Consider the following 18,622-nt stretch of genomic DNA (forward strand, 5'->3'; position numbering starts at 1 on the left):
AAGATCAGACTTATAAACTTCTATCTAAGTTGGCAAAAGTTTTTACATGTTAGAAATGAAGATCAGACTTATAAATACACCATTACAATGGTCTAAAGTTTTTTTAATGTTAAAAAATCGAGATCATATTTTTCAATTTTATTGTTTGCTAGGTTGTTTATGTAGTATATGGATGACTATGAAAGGTTCCTTCATCTTTAAACGTAGTAATGGTGTTGGTCATTTTTTTGTTAGGGATTTTCCTTAAATTTAGATAATGAAGGTGTGGTATTCATATTTAGATAAGATTTTTTTTTGTGATATTTATTTTTTGGTCGGTATTTTAGTTGAACATTTTTTTATACTTTAGATGAATTTTGATATTTGTATTTGATTTAGTACATTTTAATTGACTAAACATATTCTATTTGAAGTCTTTAAATACCTTTATCATTGAATTAAGTTTTTCGGTAGATATTACATAAGAGAAATTTTTAGTCGACATTTTTCGAACCAACTAGCGTTATTCATCATCAAAACCAAATATTATGGCACAATAAGAATTAACAAGGTAAAAAATGAATTCCTCTTTTAGCTCCTCTCTTAATATATGATTGGAAGTAAAAAAAAAATCCTCCTTTTAATTCCTCTCTTGATGTATCATGAATTAGTTATCTAAAAGATAAGCATCTATCCCTATGAATCAAGTAGCATATTTTTATCTTAAAGCTTATAGATCTACTTGAGACCTATGGTTCTATCAATTTGGCTCAATTGGGCTCACGAATAAGTACTTGAGCACTCTAACTTTTCCTTAAAACTTTTTTTTTCCTACAGCCTTGTGGCTTTGCTTTTATCAATATATTTTTATTTTAGTTAATTTAGATTTCACTTTTGTTTCTTAAGATCTTACAAAAACTCTAGCAATTTTTTCCTAAATTTGTATTCCTCTTTCCCTTTAACATTTAAGTTGCTCAAAACCACATTGTAATCAACTCCCTCCTAAGGACTTATCTTCATTGTTGTGTTTATCTCTTAGCTTATATTCTTCCCTCTGCTCATCAATTGAGTTGGAGGTAGGGTTTGCCTTTATGGGTTCTTTGGATTATTGCAATCCTATTTCGGGAACATTGTCATCACCATATTTGCAAATTAACCGCTCACAACCAAGGACTAGCTTCATCTATTATTTGATAATATTTTTTTTTACTATTTAATGTGATTTTGTAAATGTATTATATTGTATTGGAGTACATTTCAAGTACAGTGTAAGCATATCAATGGTGGTTTAGAGCCTAGTGGGAATTTCGTCATTTTTATTGGCTTCACTAAAGGTTTCAATTTATTTTTAATTTATTCTTAGTTCAATTTTGGTAAGTTAATTTTTATTTTTATTTTTTTCTTTTCTTTTCTTTTCTTTTCAATTTGATATTATTATTATTTTTACATATATAAATTTAATATGGTTAAAAATATAAAATCAATACTCTCCTAAAATAAATTAAAACTTAAAAAATGTCAATAAAAATATTTTAATTAATATAATAATAATTTCCTTCTTCTTTAATCTTTTCTTATTTTAATTTTAGTTACTTACCTTCATCCTTGCATCTATTGCAAAACTAGTTATATGATGGTGAGTTGTTTCACTCTAATCATTATTTTGTATTCTCTAATTTGAGAAATAAATCTATTTTAAAAATAATTAAAAATCCACTTTACTCAAATTTACAATTTACTAATACAATAATAATAATATATTTTATTAAAAATATTATTTACATAGTATAAATGTTTCTAATTTAACAAGAGAATATTAAGAGGACAATTTACTAATACAATAATAATAATACACTTTATTAAAAATTATTATTTCCATAGCATAAATGTTTCTAATTTAACAAGAGAATATTAAGATGACACTTGTTAAGATTGGTGTATATTAATAAAATTGATAGTTAAAATTTAAATGCTTTATACAAACACTTTAATAATATTAAATAATAATAATTTATATATATATATATATATATATAATATCAACATTAAAAAAGTGAATGCCCACGGGGCTTTGGATTGATGGTGAATGGGTGTACTGTTAAGGCACTTCTTGCAATAGGTCACTGGTTCAAATCCCTCATGGGTGCTTAGGTAGTATTCAAAAAAAAGAGAATGTTTTTCTTAAAACTCTTAAGCTAAATTGAATTATCAAACATAAAACTTCTCATATTTCTATGAGAACATATAACATCAAATCAATATTTTTATTAATCTTCCCCACATTGTATCAATTATTTGGTTTTGCAATGCAAATCAATATTTTTATTAATCTTCCCCACATTGTATCAATTATTTGGTTTTGCAATGGTTTGTTATGGTTTTTTTCTAGAATGATGGTATCTTATAGATTGTATTTAACAAGTGTTTAATGATGGCATGGTTTATATGACGATTTAACTAGTGTAATAATCTATAATGTGGTGGCTATTAGTGTTAATGCCACTAGAGAAGTGGAAATGTAGGAGATTTGCTTGGGTTTTACCCGAAACATATATCTCTTATTGTTTCATGGGCTGGAAAAACCTTGTTTCGTGCTTTAAATCCTTATTCTTATTGCAATGAGCCTTCTTAACTATGATCTACTTGTAAATATATGATTATGTATTATTTTCGCGAGTTTCGTGAGTTTTTAATCAATTGGGTTGTGGTACACAAATGAGTACATGGGTTCTTATCTTTGTATTCTTTCTTAGTTTTCTTTAGCGGACTATAGAAGGAGGAAGTGGGTTTGTGAAGATAGATGACACCCAATCTTCTATCAATGGGAACCATTTGTTTGTTAATGGATTCAAACATTTTTTGTTAATGTCTTTAGCAATAGATCAATCACATAGAAAAAAATGACACCTATGTTTTTTAACAAGCTACAACTCATGGGCTGAAAATAGCTAAGACTTAAGCCTTCAAAATTGGCCAGTACAAGGCATTGCATACTTCTCTTGGTGTATATGACGAGCAAGGCTTTCAGCGATGTACATGGACTTTAAGGCACATCAACCATCAAATGTTTTACCCATTAATTCTTAAGTTTTTTTTTAGGGTGTTTAGATCTACTGCCATTATTTGTTTCCCTCAATTTTTAATTGTTTTGGTTGCTTTGATTTTTAGTGAAGGGCCCAAACTTTGTGATCTCTAAGAGCAACACATGTGTCATCAAAATTATAGTTAGCATGGCAAACAACTATGTGAATTTTGGATGAAAGGCCCAACATGTGAAATGGGTTCAAAAAGTGATACATAAAAATATATTTTGTAACAATGGTTTCTTCACCAATCCCACTGTAAAGGCTGCTAAAAGAACATGTTAAGGTAATAGACTATATAAATATTTGTCTTTGTTTAATTATATGCTACAATTATTTCATTATGTATATACATATATCTAATTGTGCATACATATGCACAAAACATTAATCAACTCTACATTTCCATATTGATTATATGAATCGGAGTGAATGCAATTAGTAGAGTAGCCTACAAAGATGACCCATACAATCTTTGTATGGGATCTCATAAATGAGCCACATTGTCAAAATGATCTTTTGAGGAGGACCATCTCGATTAGACATGAAAAATATTTCTAGACCTACCTATTCTATAACAACTTCCCATTTCAAAACTTTAGTGAATAAATAGTTGCATTAGTTACAACAAATCAAATGCTTACATATTTAACAAGTTTTTGTAGCTCCTCACACCTCAAAAAGAGCTAAGAATCAAAATAATTTTTTTAATGAATATCATATTAGTTATCCTAATCACATTTGTTAATAAGCATAATTTTACACTCATAAATAAGAATATTCAATTTAAAATAAATTTTAAACATTTTAATTTTCCTTCACAAAAATTTCGGAGACGTTTTTTTTAAACATATTATAACTTATTTGTTTTTTATACCAATATACTATAAACTTTTTATTTATTTATTTGCAATAACTCTATTATTTATAATGGGTATCATTTTTGATAATTTATTGATCTAGTCTCTTTCCCTTCCCATGTAACCATTATATTTATATAACTATTTTATCTATAATGTTATTTATGTAACCATTTTATCTATATGCATCTCTTCTCTCTTTCTCTATGTGCTTTTTTATATATCTCTAATCTCTTCATTATTATTTTTTTGCAAATAATTTTTAATCTTCATTATTTATTTTTATTTTTCTTTATTGTTTATTTGTGGGATTTATAAGTCTTCTCACTTAGCATACAATAGTTATAAATAGGGTAAAAATTTTGATACATATTTATTAATATGTGAAGTTTTCTTACTATTAGATGGTTTGTTATTAACTAGGTTTAAAGTCATTTCACACACAAAGAAAAGAGAACTACAAAACAAAGAAAAGAAAGCATGCCACACCAACATATAATAATTAGCAATTGCACCTAAAGGTGTAAAGGTACACCGAAGGAATAGAAGATTTGGGAAATTCATCTCACCAAGAATAGAGCCCAATGCTCCCGGTCATAATCAAGGTTCTTAAATAATTTAGCTCAAATAAAGATAATTTAAATTCTTCAAATCTAATAAGGATAACAAAGTTATGAAAAAACACTTGAAACCTAAAGGTATGATGAATATAAAATAAATTTCTCAACCCAAGGATGTACTACATATGATTCGAACTTAAATAGGAACGCTACAAATTACAGACATAACCATAAATACAGAGATGCAGTAGAAATAACATTTCATTTCATTAATATCAAATACTGAAATATGCTTACAAACATAATGGAAATAAAATAACTCAAGCGATGGTGGCTTATCTCTAAGAAGAGATGTGGCGGCTACATGCCTCTGAATTGTGTTACAAGGAGGCTCAAAGGCCTATTTATTATTGAGAAACAATGGAAAACCCTAAACACCTAAAAACCTAACCCTAGGGGATGAAGCGCCAAAACTATGGGCCCCGTTTGGGTAAATTGGTACATCAACTTTCCGGGTCGTAACTCTGGCATACGATCTTTGTTTGATGCACACAATACCTCGTTAGAAATATTTATTCGAGGACTACAACTTTTGAATGGAAAACATCAATCATTGTCTCATGTTTGCCCCAGCTTTTCGCAAAAAAATGTGGTTTGGGGCCTCAAAACGGCTCCGGAAGTTCAACACCCGAAAAACTGCCAAAAATAGTAAATTGTCTTACAATTAAGGAAACTGAAAGAGACAACGGTAGGGGTCCAAGTGGAATAGGCGGGTGGCCACCACCATCCACCTGGATCAGTCCTCAACCCTTAGGAAGCAATGGTCCCCATTGTGTTGAGTGCCTCCATGAGATGGGGAAACTTCTGTTGAACTTGGTCCTTGGAAAGCCACTTGCCTTGGTGCAGGAGTTGGCTAACTTTGACAACCCGATATAGTTGGATCTTCTGCTGACGAGTGTTCTTCATCTGTGTGTTTATAATTCGATCAGTTGTGGCCTGCTCATGGCAGTCTAGGTTTAACTTTGTTAGTGTGAGTTTTTCTGCAATGTTTGATGTGTCTAGTAATGGTTGGACGAATGATCGAAGGCAGTCCACATTGAAGAACATTGGGTGCAGGCCAAGGAATGGGGGAATGTGAGCTCAAAAGAATTGTCTCCCACAACCTTGGTAATGGTCTAGGGACCATATTGGAGTGGTTTAAGCTTCCGATGGGCTCCGGTAAGGCATTCTTTCTGCAAATGCAACCAAACTTTGTCGCCCACCTAAAACTTGTGTGGCACCTGATGTTGATCATGTCGTTGCTTGAACTTGGAGTTTGACCTCTCCAATATGTCATGAACCCGCTGGCGAATGTGTTGGGTGCGTTCAATAAATCTGGTCGCTTTATCAGACTTAGACAATACATGTGTGGATTTTGTCTGTGTAGTCACATGATGCCTAGTAACATCAATTGAACACAATGGTTGAAATCCTAGACCCACTTGAAAGGGGTTGCAACCAATCGAGCTATGGAGAGATTTGTTATAACTTTGTTTCACATAGGGGAGACTCTCATTCTAGGTTCATGGATGCTTGGAGTTGTACATGCTGAGTATGTGCACTATCATCCTACTGACAACCTCTATTTAGCCTCATTCTAGGGATGGAAGGTAGTCGACTTGATGAGCTTGGTGTCAAATAGTGTTCAGAGGCTTGACCAGAATGTGCTTAGGAACCTGTTATCCTGATCTGATATAATGGTCTGTGAGATCCCAAAATGTACCCACACTCGTTCAAAGAAGAGTTTGGCAGTGTCCTCTGCTGTGATACTCTTCTTGCAGGCCACCAATATAGCCATCTTAGAAAATATGTCGACTACTGCAAATACACAGTCATTACCATGATTGGTAGAGGAGAGGCCAGACATGTAGTCCATGGAGATGGATTCCAACAGTTGGCTGGGAATAGGCAGAGGAGTGTACAGGCCTTGCTTCTTGATGCTTGGCTTGGCAATGGTGCAGGCAGTGCAGAATCTGATATATTTCCCAACATCCAGTCAGAGTTTTGGGCAATAAAAGTACTTTTGTAGTACAACCACAGTTTTCTCCACACCGAAGTGTCTTGTGACCCGACTATAGTTTGCCTTCCAAATCAACTTGGAATGCTCACTTAAAGGAACACAAAGGTGGCCCAAGTAGCATAATAATGCATCCTCGAGGTGGAAATCAGGAACTTGATTTCCATCTACTAGCATCTTGTACGTGGAGGCGAAATCTGGATCATTCTTGTATAGTTGTGACCATCCAGAGGTCTTGTGGCCACAAGAGTTGAGAACAGTAGTCAGTGTTGCAACTAGGAGTCGGCTGAGGCAGTCTGCAACACGATTGGTGCTGCCCTTTTTGTATTTGATGTTCAAGTAGAGTTGTTGCATATATGTAGACCACTTCTAACGACAATCATTTTGCAACTTCCCTTATGTCTGTATAAACTGAAGAAGTCGGTGATCAGTGTGGATGACCGTCTCCTTCCCCAGAATGTAATGCTTCCATTGCCGACAAGCCTGCACGATGGAATAAATCTCTTTATCATAGGTGGGGTACTTCTGAATTATATCAGAAAGTGTCTCACTATGATATGCCATTGAATGCTCGTGTTGGGTGAGGACTGCACTAGTAGCATAGTCAGAGGCATCTGTCTCAATTTCAAATGGTTATTGCAGGTCAGGAAGTGTGAGTATCGATGCAGAGTAGAGGTGGTGCTTTAACTCAATGAACGCCTTTTATTGGGACTCGAACAAGGAAAACTTTGCTTTCACCTTGCCCTCAGTAATCTGACTCAAAGGCCAAGTGATATGGGAGAATCCCATAACGAACCTCCGATAAAAATTTTCAAGGTCCAAAAAGCTGCGAAGCTTTGTTAGAGTGGTCGGGGTTGGCCAATCCCGAATCACTTGGATCTTAGGTGGATCCACATGCATGCCAAGCTCATCTATGATGTAACCCATATATTGGACCTGGCTCATGCCAAAGGTGCATTTCTCCAATTTGGCACACAGTTTGTGTTACCGAAGGGTTTGAAGGACCTGTCGAATGTGTTGCAATTGTTCATCCAAACTATTGTTGAAGATGAGGATGTCGTCCAAATAAACAACCATGAATGAATTGGTGAAGGGCCACAAGATATCATCCATTAGCCTCATAAAAGTAGCAAGGAAATTTTTCAACTCGAAGGGAATAACCAACCATTCAAAAAGGTCTTCCTTGGTTTTGAAGGTGGTCTTCCCTACATCTATGGGCTCTATTAGAACTTAGTGATAGCCAGACTTCAGATTGATCTTGCTAAAATACTTGGCCCCCTTGAGTTGGTCCAAAAGCTCATCAATCTGTGGGATTGGATACCTATTCCTGATAGTGATTTTGTTTAGTGCTCAATAATCAATGTAGAGCCTCCAGTTCCCATCCTTCTTTGTACAAGTACAATCGAGCTAACACAAGGCAAGGAACTTGGTTGGATCTGCCCTTTTTACAACAACTCCTAGATTTTCCGCTTGATTTCTTCATTTTCTAGAATGGAGTGGTGATATATCAGCCCATTAGGTAGAGGTGCTCCGGAAGTCAGATCGATCAATGACCTTGTTCATATTATTTCTTTTACATCATTATTTCCTTGTATCCTTACCAATTCTAAGTGATCATTCCATTCTGGGTAGTGTCCCGGGCTCTAGGCTGAAAAAGGTGGCTCAAATCCCAAAATGCTAACATTAGTGCTGAGACTAACTCGCCTGGGCAGTGTTTGGGAAGCATTATAAAGCACCTAGGTAGTTTCTAGGGAGCGTTAGTGTTGAAACTAACTCGCCTAGGCAATGTCTAGGGAGTGTTACCCTGCCCTAAGTTTTCTCAAACAGCAGTAGGACCCAGGGACAAGTAGTTTGAGTGGCTGACTTGTCTTCTGAAGGTTATGTGGATGATGTTGGATGACTGTGTGTGATGTTCCGTAGATTCCATTTCCTTAAAGTCACCAAGGAGGTTGAATCTTATCATAGTGGCCTCTCATCGCATGTTTACCCTGGCTGACCAGTTGCTTGGGTAGATGTGGGAGGAGGGTGTTACAGTCTAAGAAGACAATTATTATGAATTGTAATCCTTATCTTGATGAGGTGTTGTCATGATTCATTGATGAGTTGTTAGATAGATCTAGATTTATATCTAAAACATCTAGAAGGTCAATCGATGTATTGTAAATTCACATCCTAGGATCAATACAGTGAAATATAAGGGCTTAAGGACTTTTCTGCCACTCACATGCCTTGCCTTACTCTTGCCAGTTCTTAACATGGTATTGAAGCCATGGCTAATGAAGAAGTCTTCAAGGTGAAATATTTGTTCTAAATCGAAGTGAGGTTCATCAAATTCCCTTGAGTCCTAAGGGGCTTGGTAAATCTATGGTAGTGCTCTATGGAAGTTATTGAAGATTCACTAATGAAGTTTCTTGTTCATGTTTTTCCAGATATAGGTACTAGTATTTTCATTGAGATATTCTTTGTCAACTAGGATTTTTTTGCATCTAGGTCAATGAAACTCTAGTTCACGTATTGATTGATCTCATTATCTTTTAGTTTCCTCGTCCGCTTCATTCGCCCAGGTGTATTACTCCCTAGCCCGAAACACTTGGATTCATAGAAGCATGCACTCCTTTCTTCTCCTATGAATTCCAAATAAGTCAACCCTCCAGCTTAATGCAAACATCCATCCAAGTGTAAGAAAATACAACTTTGGCGAAATTTTTCCATGGGAGCTCTAGATATGCATAATTTCTCTGCCCATTACCTGTAATAGAATGACATTTAACCTTTTGCATTCTTTAGAAATTTGCTTTTGCAGGGGGGAATTATTGTTTTCTGAAGATTATTGTTCATTTTGTTATCTAAATAATCTTAATAAATCAAATATGAATCTTGTCATGCAGATCTTATTTGCACTAACAATGCAACATTGCATGACAGTGATCTCTAGCCATATAAGGAATTTAAATAAAGTGATGTGTGTTGACTATTTTCTTTGTATCCATGTGTTTTTTCAACATATAAAATAGAAACAACCATCCATTCATGAGTACTACGCCCAATGGATTTAACCTACAACATGATCTCCTAATGCCCAACATTTGTGTTCTCCACATTAGAAATTCTAGATCTACTACAACATAGATATGTCAATCTCAACCTAATACAACAATTGCTTCAATGTGCTTTTTCAACAAAATGTGATGCAAAGTATATGTAATAAAAGTTGATTCACCTATACATCAAGTAGTGGTGCATACTTGAGGCTCTGAGGATGGCTAGAGACCATCGTGTTCATGAAAGAATTGGTTATTAGTCAAATCCGAGTGTGAATAAAGGTGAAGGTGTTGTTAAATGATTGAACACCACATGTTAAAGGACCTGTGGAATAGCCCCATTCTAGAATTGGGGATTTGGTCCATTCCTCCTTTCGCAGATCTAGAGCATAATCACATTTCCACAAGAACCATTCTTGGAATTAACAAATATCTAGCATGTTGGTCTACGTTGATGGTTGTGTCACCGACTTGACTCTTCATTTTGGGTTTTCCCATTCATTGTATTTATATTATGTTTTTTTTGGCTTGATACCTAAAAGTTGGGTATTCTTCAAATAAACTAATGTGTAGTTATACTTGTTGTATTGGTTGGTGTTTGTAAGATCGAGTTGCATTGCGTTAGGGGTTGTTACGATTTTCTAAAGTTGTGAATTCATGGCTCCAATTTCCTTGCATATATTAACTTCACAATTTGGACCATGTTTTCGATTTGATTTGGTTTGTTTGTAGTTGGAAACTCAAACCAAGGGCAGTCACATCATAGATGCTTTCAGTGAATTGGTGTTATCGACATTGGTTGGCCCAATGCTGGAGGTGCTCCAAAGGAATTAGAACTCGAGTTCCCAAATGGGTTGCTTAACTCATGCCAAAATCAAATTTGTGTTGCCAAAAGGTCTTAGACTAAAAAAAATAGTATTTGTAGCATGGGTAACATAGCATGAATTTTTCGTTTCAAGATCTATTTTAACTAGAGTTGTATCTCTAGTCTCTTGCAACATTCTCCCAAATCTTATTTCCCTCTTCTTACGTCGAAAAAGTAACAAATATTGTCGAAGGCTATATTGAGGGGTTGAAATGGACTTCTTTGCCTCAAATGTATCTGACAAAGAACCAACACAATATACACCACTTCTCCTTACGATTTCACCAACATGCTCTTTGGATGTGGATTCTGCAATGACCTTCCCTCTAGCTCCCTAACGAGAGCTCAGTTCAACAACCATATTTTTTTTTTATTTGCAAATGACATTTTAATGATTGAAAGAACAATGATGTCCCAATTTTCACTATGACACAATGTCATGTGGTCATAGTATGGAGATACCTTGCCAACAAATAGAACTATGATTAGTCAAGTAGGTTTAGGTCATGTGGTGGGGAAAATTGTTGTCTTCCTCTCCACCCAAGTTCGAATCTCATGTTATGACGTGTTTGACTATGCAATGTGATTATCTACCTTAATTCCTCAAAATAGTAGGTAGATGTTGTTTATGGACGTAGTTAGTACCATATTAATACAATGAACCAACAACAACAAAAAATGTGCCTAACCATGTTCCAGAAAAATCAATGTATGATTAACAGTATGGCTAGCCTGCAACAATCTATCTCATGTGTGGTTGACGATGCATTTAAGCATACTTTTCATAGTTACCACCAACTCAGTGGAGGAATATCATATTTCAGAGCTAAAAATCATGTGGCAATTGATGTGTGTAGGACCTTGTTTTCTCTTTTGACCAATTCTCACTACATGTTATGTAGCCAAGAACAAGCCAATGGAAGCAATGAAATTGTGTTTGTAATACTTCATAAACTTGTATACACAATCCCTGCATTGAGATAAGAAACAACGCAAATGTTCAAACCAATTAGAGGAGTATATTCTTACAAGTGGTGTAGTTTCAATGCATAAAGTAGATAGATTTAATAATCAGGTGGTAGAAGGTCGAATCCATTCCAAAAATGTGTGATATATGTTCATGTTGAATTCAAGACCGATATGCAATATTAAGATTAATGCCATATATGTCACCAAACATTGGTCATTTCCATCCAAACACGAGTGTCAATGAAAAAAGGAAAATGTCGACATATTCCTCATCTCAATACAAGGTAGTGACTTCAACAAACTTATTTTTGGCATATATAAATCTCCCTTTTTTCAAAATTGTGTACAAAGTTTAACTGTAGAGAAGGAGCTAATGATTGGTCATTGTAAGTGAGGTTGTATTTATTTGGCTTATGTAGAAAACCAGCCAAGTTTTCGAGGTATAAATATTGGATGCCTTTATCAATGTATTTAACTTATTAGTTCTAAAGGAGAATTCATTTCTTTTGAACCATTAATTTATTCAAAGAAAAGGAATTACAAGCAGAACTTTTGTAAGTGACCTACCTAAAATTGAATAAGGAGTTCAAGAGAGTTATCAAATTAAATCCTTGTAAAAATCACACTTTATGGTGCATGATCGGTAGTACTTGACACCCTAAGGTGGCATAAAATCAAGCGAGTGAGTACAAGCAACCATGACAATCAAGCAAGTGTGTCAAGTACATATGGGTAAATGAGGAAAGTACATACTAAATGTCTCTTATGAAATTAAATTTGCAAGAGTGTAACCATGAATTACACACAAAAATTAAAGTACTTGAGTGGAAATTGCAACAAAATAAAACCATCATTGATCAAATGACTATCGTACTAGCATCTATAAAAGATCTTCAAAGAGAAGTAGATATGAAGGATCAATTACTTGCTGCATCAGACTAAATTAAGAGAAAATCAAGATCATATTGATGATATGATTGATGCAACATCTACAGTGAAGGTCGGTACAATTTGTGATACATAAGATCTAACACAAAAAGCTATTACATCTTGTGATACAAATGAATTTGCCTAGACAATTGGTGCAAGTTGTGGCAGAGAGGTACTAATATAGTAGACAGATGCAACATGTTGTATAGAAGATCTTATTCAAATGTGTGATGGAATACGTAACATAGATGAAATAATGCAGATGATCGATGCTTCTTGTGATAGAAAATACCTAATAATTACATATGTCTCTAGGACAAAAGGACAGTAGAAACAACATCAACAATGTATTTGAAGTTGCAAAAGAAAAACAACATCAAGAGATTTCCAAGATGGTTGTTAGACCTTGGAAATAAATATCATTCAATAGAAATCAACATGCATTTTGATACATAAATGATAATAACTTTCGTATTCCAGATTATTCCAAACCAATTCAAATTTTGAGTACATGATTCTTGATGAAGTTAAGAGTATTGATAAAAAATGTCTACATTGTCAAAGAAATGGTCATATGGAGAGTCATTGTTTTGATGTTGAAAGAAGAAGAAATCTATGAAAACAATCCATTATAGATGGATAAATCCTTGGAGATAGAATCAAGAAGAAAAGAAGTTGCGGAATCCTATAGTTTGGTCAAAATAGAGGTAAATACAAAGTTGTATGAAGAAATGAACAGAGCAAAAGATTTCAAAAAGTTGTTCTAGAAAAAAGACAACACTCTACACACCTAAAGGTGGGGAGCATAGTGATAAAAGAAACTCTCCTACACCTATTAGGGGGGAATTAAATTGATGAAGCCAAATTGGTTAGTGGTCATCGAAAACCACCATATTATTCAATTGAAGATGATTATTGGTCATCCAAAAACCATCACATTATTCAAATCATATTGGTTAGTGGTAATCTAGAAACCACTGCATTATTCAAAGTAGATTGGTAAGTGGTAAACCATAAACCACCAGTTTCCATGGAAGAAGGTTAGTGGTCAACCAACAAAACCACCACCTAAAGAATCTAAAGCCCATGCCCAGATCCTTTCTATGATGAACTATTGAAAAAATTCTCACCCTTGCAACTAACAGGGGGTAACATTAGATATTAGGCTTCAAGTTTTGAAGTCTTATCAGTCAAATTTCAATCAACAATTAGGAATTTTGGCATAGCAACTTATCTCTTCAACATAAAATCTACAATCATTTTAAAGGAAACGTTCAAATGTAACAGTTGTTCACTTCCAAATATTCAGATATTGGTGGTTTTTAAGAAAACCTTCATCGAAGCTCAATTCAATGGTTTTAGATTGAAGATGGGAAAAGTTATTGGTACAAGTGTTGTACAATTATTCAAACTTATGATTGAGGGGGGGATGTTAGACTATGAGTCCCTAGATAATCACAAAGTCTAAGAAAATAATTATTATGGATTGTAATCCTTATCTTGATGAGGTGTTGTCATGATCCACTTACGAGTTGTCAGTGATATTTAGATTTAGATATAGATCTAGATGATCTAGAGGTCAATTGATATATTATAAATTCGTATCCCGAGATCAATGCCATGAAATACAAAGCTTAAGGCCTTTTCCACCACTTGCTTGTCTTGTATCACTCTTTCCAATTCTTAACACTAATTAGCTTTGTATCCTTCCAAAGTAAGCCCATAATCTATATAATAGAGCTCTAATATTAATATACAATATAGCTAAATTAATGTAATTGAAAACTACAAAAAATGAAAAACTATAATCTACATTAAATGAAGATTTTTTGGGAAAACGAATTTTATTCCATCGTAATTTGGGCGTTTTTCTAAGAGTCCTTCTCCATAGAATGGAGAAGGCACTCTCTTTTATACATTTACTTGACTTGAAACTGAAATAACAAAGAATAAATTCAAATCCACAAATTTGTCATGTGGTTACAACAAATATTCTCAAGACCTTTACTAGCAAATATTCTCAAGAGCTCCAAGCTTCTTCTATATCCAAAATATTTGAATGATATTTTAAAATCTATAGGAAATTTTTAATGGTTGAAATGGTACTTGAATTTTATTGTATGGATTTGGAGCACAAGCAAAAATTGTGTTGTTACAAGAACTACTCATCCTTGTAACCATAGGGCCACTTCCTACAACCAAAGTAAATCATTAATATCTCTCAAACTACAATCTAGGTTATTGATATTTTTAGTGAAGATGTTGATTTTGACTTGATGATACCTTTCACCAAAAAATGTGAAGTTATAGTTGGTGGAATTTCTTAAAATAATGTGTGTTGACATATTGTGAGTTTGCTAGCAAAGGTGATTGACTCTTGAGGATAAGGGAGTGTTAAGTACTACAACCCTCTAATATATGTGCAAGGTAAAACAATAGGACTTAGCCCGATATCTCAGGGAAATAAATAAGGCGGCTCAACTATACCCTTAGCTATACTACTCAAATACCCAGGTACTGGAGAGTGATCTCCTAAAGTGGTGCTCTTAGTGTACTAGCAAAAATACAGAGAATTAGTTTATTTAAAGTTGGTTTCAAGTATATCTAGGGGAATTCCTATCTATCCAATGGTACATGGAAGTAAGATTCCATATACAAGTACTATGATGCAATATTACTCGAAGGGTTACCATAAGGGGTTACAAGGTTTTCCTACAATGTGATTTCACTTGTATTTTTGTGTGTATTCTGCCTCTACCATAGTTTTATTCACCTAGTGACAAATCATTGTGTTATTTAAAGACATTGAAACATGAGTCTCTAAAAAAATTTAAATGAACTTTTTAGTGTTGTTTTATCAACCTTAATTGACTCAGACTGCAACATTAATTGTCAACCCAGGGTAGGTCTTGTTGTTTCAATGGAGTTCGCACTATCTTTGCCGATACACTTCAGCCAAGCATAAGAAATTGCAGAAAAATTGTAAAAGGTGTCGCTGATCTAATTTACTGAATCAATCATGTATGCAGATATATAAAAAACCATCTTTAGAATCAAATCACACTTCGCAACTATTGAAATAAAGGCGCGCGACACCTAGAGATAACATCTATTCCAGCTGGTTACTATTCCTTTGTTGTTTAACTCTGTGTAACAACATAAGATAAATAGAAACATCAGCAAATGCAATCCACAATATGTGCAATGACAACAAGAAACTATAAATCAATAAACTGAACTAAAATGTACACTACCTAATCGTTGTTATCCCTGCCAAAGATGAGGGCCCTTCCTCCTCAACAAGGCACAAGAAGACACAAAAACTGAGTAAGGGATCAGTTGAGAAGCAATAACAGCATCACTGTGCCAATTGATATTAAAATAAGTTCAGGAGTTACCGGAACAGAGTAATAGTACTCTTCTATATGTATGTATCTGCTACATAAAAAGCAAAGTCTTTTATAACTATTACATCCCGAAAATTAGGAAATAGATCAGCCATGAGAATCGAAGATTCTCATGCTGATCCCAAAAATAAAGAAGTTACAACCTACTGCTAAATAAATATACATTAGTTACAACTGCTTGAGTCTTGTTGCCTCAAAAATAAACAATCTACTGCCGACAGCTGTTATGTGGAATAGTAGCCACATTTCCAGCTTCTGTGCAACAGTATTGAGAAAATGATGGTTCAGGCTGAAGCGGCATAACTGAAGACAACATTGTTGGTGTAACGGCGGACCCACGCGAGGTGTAACAGCACCCGCTGTGTAACAGAAACCTGTAATAGCACCGATGTGTAGCAGCAACCTGTAACAACACCGATGTGTAGTAGCAACCTGTAGCAACACCGATGTGTAGCAGCAACTTGTAACAACAGCCACCTGTAACAGCACCTAGTATGTAGCAGCGATATGTAACAACATTCAGGGTGTAACAACGAACTGTTCTACCCTTTCCTGCAGCTAAGTCCTACTGATTTGATAATCACCCTATGAGTGACCTCAATAAAGATTTATTTAACAGAAGGTATTACAGACTCATGTGTTGGTGTGTGTGTTCTGTGTTATTGAAACAACGGATCGATCAGATTGCCAATACACAGACATTTTGAATGGAAAGACAGCAGAGAAATGTAGTAAGCAGACACAAAGACACAAGCAATTTTTAATAAGGAGTTCACCCTATTCTCCAGGGCTACGTCTCCAGTCCAGCTTCAGTGGTGGCCTTGTTTTATTATGTCTTTGAGTAGAGAAATTACAATACAGGGACTCAATATGAGTTCTCCTGAAGCAGATTTTGCTTGGCAGGGTGGTTCTTGGATTCCCCAAGCCACTTAGAGTACACAGACTCTTGTTCTTCCTACCCGCTTTGTGACCCTCGGTCTACAGTGGAAAGAGCCAACTGTGATGCTCAATTCGGACAGATTTGTCTGTGGGAAGGCTTGATTCTTCAAGCTCTCTGGTGCTCGATGCTGCCTGTGGTCAGCTCGGCCCTCTGTCTCCTCTGCTTGGCTTTACTGCTCTCTGTGATCAGTCCTCCTCTCAGGGTTCATTGTTCACTCTTGGTCGCTTAGACTCTTCGATCTGAATCTCCCTTCTGATCTCCAATCCCCCTCCATTCGACTGCCTCCGTTCATGGCTTTAGTCATTCTATCCTCGGCCTGTTCATTTCCTCTTCTTCCTGCGTCGATTCGCTTGTCGCCTGTATGCTTGGAATTCCCTGTTCGACGTCAGCATAACACTCAGGAAGTAGCCACATGTCTCCATCAGAACTACGGTAGCCCGCTTGTCGATTCATTGGTTTCTCCACCATGGCGGTCAACGGATTCCAAATCCTCTTAAATCGCGGCTTTTATCCCTTGTCAATTCCACTCTGTCTATCGGGTGCAATCTCAGCCGTTCGATCTGGGCTCCTCTAGATCCAATGTCATTCACACGTCGAGCACGGTTGACTTGCTTGACCGATAACGCGCAATCGCGGCAGTTTTTCTCTCTCCTCCGCTGCCACACGTCGATCGCTGATTGTGATCGCTTCGCTTCCTCCAAAACCTCTTACCGTTCAAGGGCGTCCCGATCAAACCGTCGGTTTCCAGGCCGTGGGTCCCACCATCATACATTGGCGCTTTTTCCTTTTTCCACCCGCGGTCCTCTGGCTCCCCGATGTGACCGAGTGCTTAAGCCCTACCATTTTGGCCCTGTTTGCCCAGCATTGAAAACCAGCTCCTTTTCCCATTCCGGGGCTCCCAGGGGCTATTTTGACCTCCTGCGCAGTCTCCATGGGCCTCGGTCAGCGCGCTTTGACCGAGGTCCTCGTCGTTCCACGCCGGATGCCATAGCCACTAGTTCAGGGTGTTTTCGATTGTTGTTTTGGATTCTTCAAGGATTTGTTCGGCCTGTTTTAGTCACGGTTCTATGACAGTGGTTTATGGATCCGATTCGGATCACGGCCTCCCAACTGAAAAGATTTTGGACCACCAAAAGTTGGTTTTCTTTTAAGCATCGACTAAGTGAGGAAATTGTTGTCTCACTTGTCCAATCTCAATCCACTTCGCATTGCTCGGCTTCGAACCTTTAAGCCCAATTCTGAGGTATTCCACCTATCCACTACGCGTCGTCCTTACCTTTCTGTCCAGCACTGTATCTTCCTGCAACTCATTAAGATATTCCGGTAGTAGATCATCAACAGAAGGCAATTGACTCTGCTCTTCAGGGTCCTCAATCATTGAAGGTTCAAACAATCTCAAGCAATCTGCATTCACGACTGAGTAGATGTGCATGTAAGCTGGCAGATCAAGGCGAAAAGCATTTTCACCAATCTTCTCAAGTATCCTAAAGGGTCCATACCTGATAGGTTTTAGCTTCTTACCTTCACCTTGCATCCTGTCCTTGCTGATATACAGCCAGACTTGGTCTCCAACTTGAAAACTATGCTCCATCTGATGCTTATCATGCCTAGCCTTGTACTTGGCCTGGCTCTTTTCCAGCTGTTCCTATACTGCCTGGTGGATCTCCTGGATCTGTTCAATGAACCTAGTTGCCTTGTCCACATCACTGTGTCCATCAACCATGGTATCTTTACCAAAGACAAAATCCAAGGGAGACCTTGGTATGAAACCAAAGCAGGTCTCAAAAGGAGATCTCTGTGTAGAAGAGTGTTTGGCTCTATTGTAAGCATGCTGCACATAGCACAAGTGCTCATCCCAAAGCTTAGGATGTTTGCTGCAATATCCTCTCAGTAACTGGATCACTGTCCTGTTTACTACTTCTGTCTGGCCAT

Source organism: Pinus tabuliformis, chromosome Q, assembly GCF_031772625.1.
Source record: "Pinus tabuliformis cultivar Carrire ecotype Pingquan chromosome Q, CPIR1, whole genome shotgun sequence".
NCBI classification, from domain to species: domain Eukaryota; kingdom Viridiplantae; phylum Streptophyta; class Pinopsida; order Pinales; family Pinaceae; genus Pinus; species Pinus tabuliformis.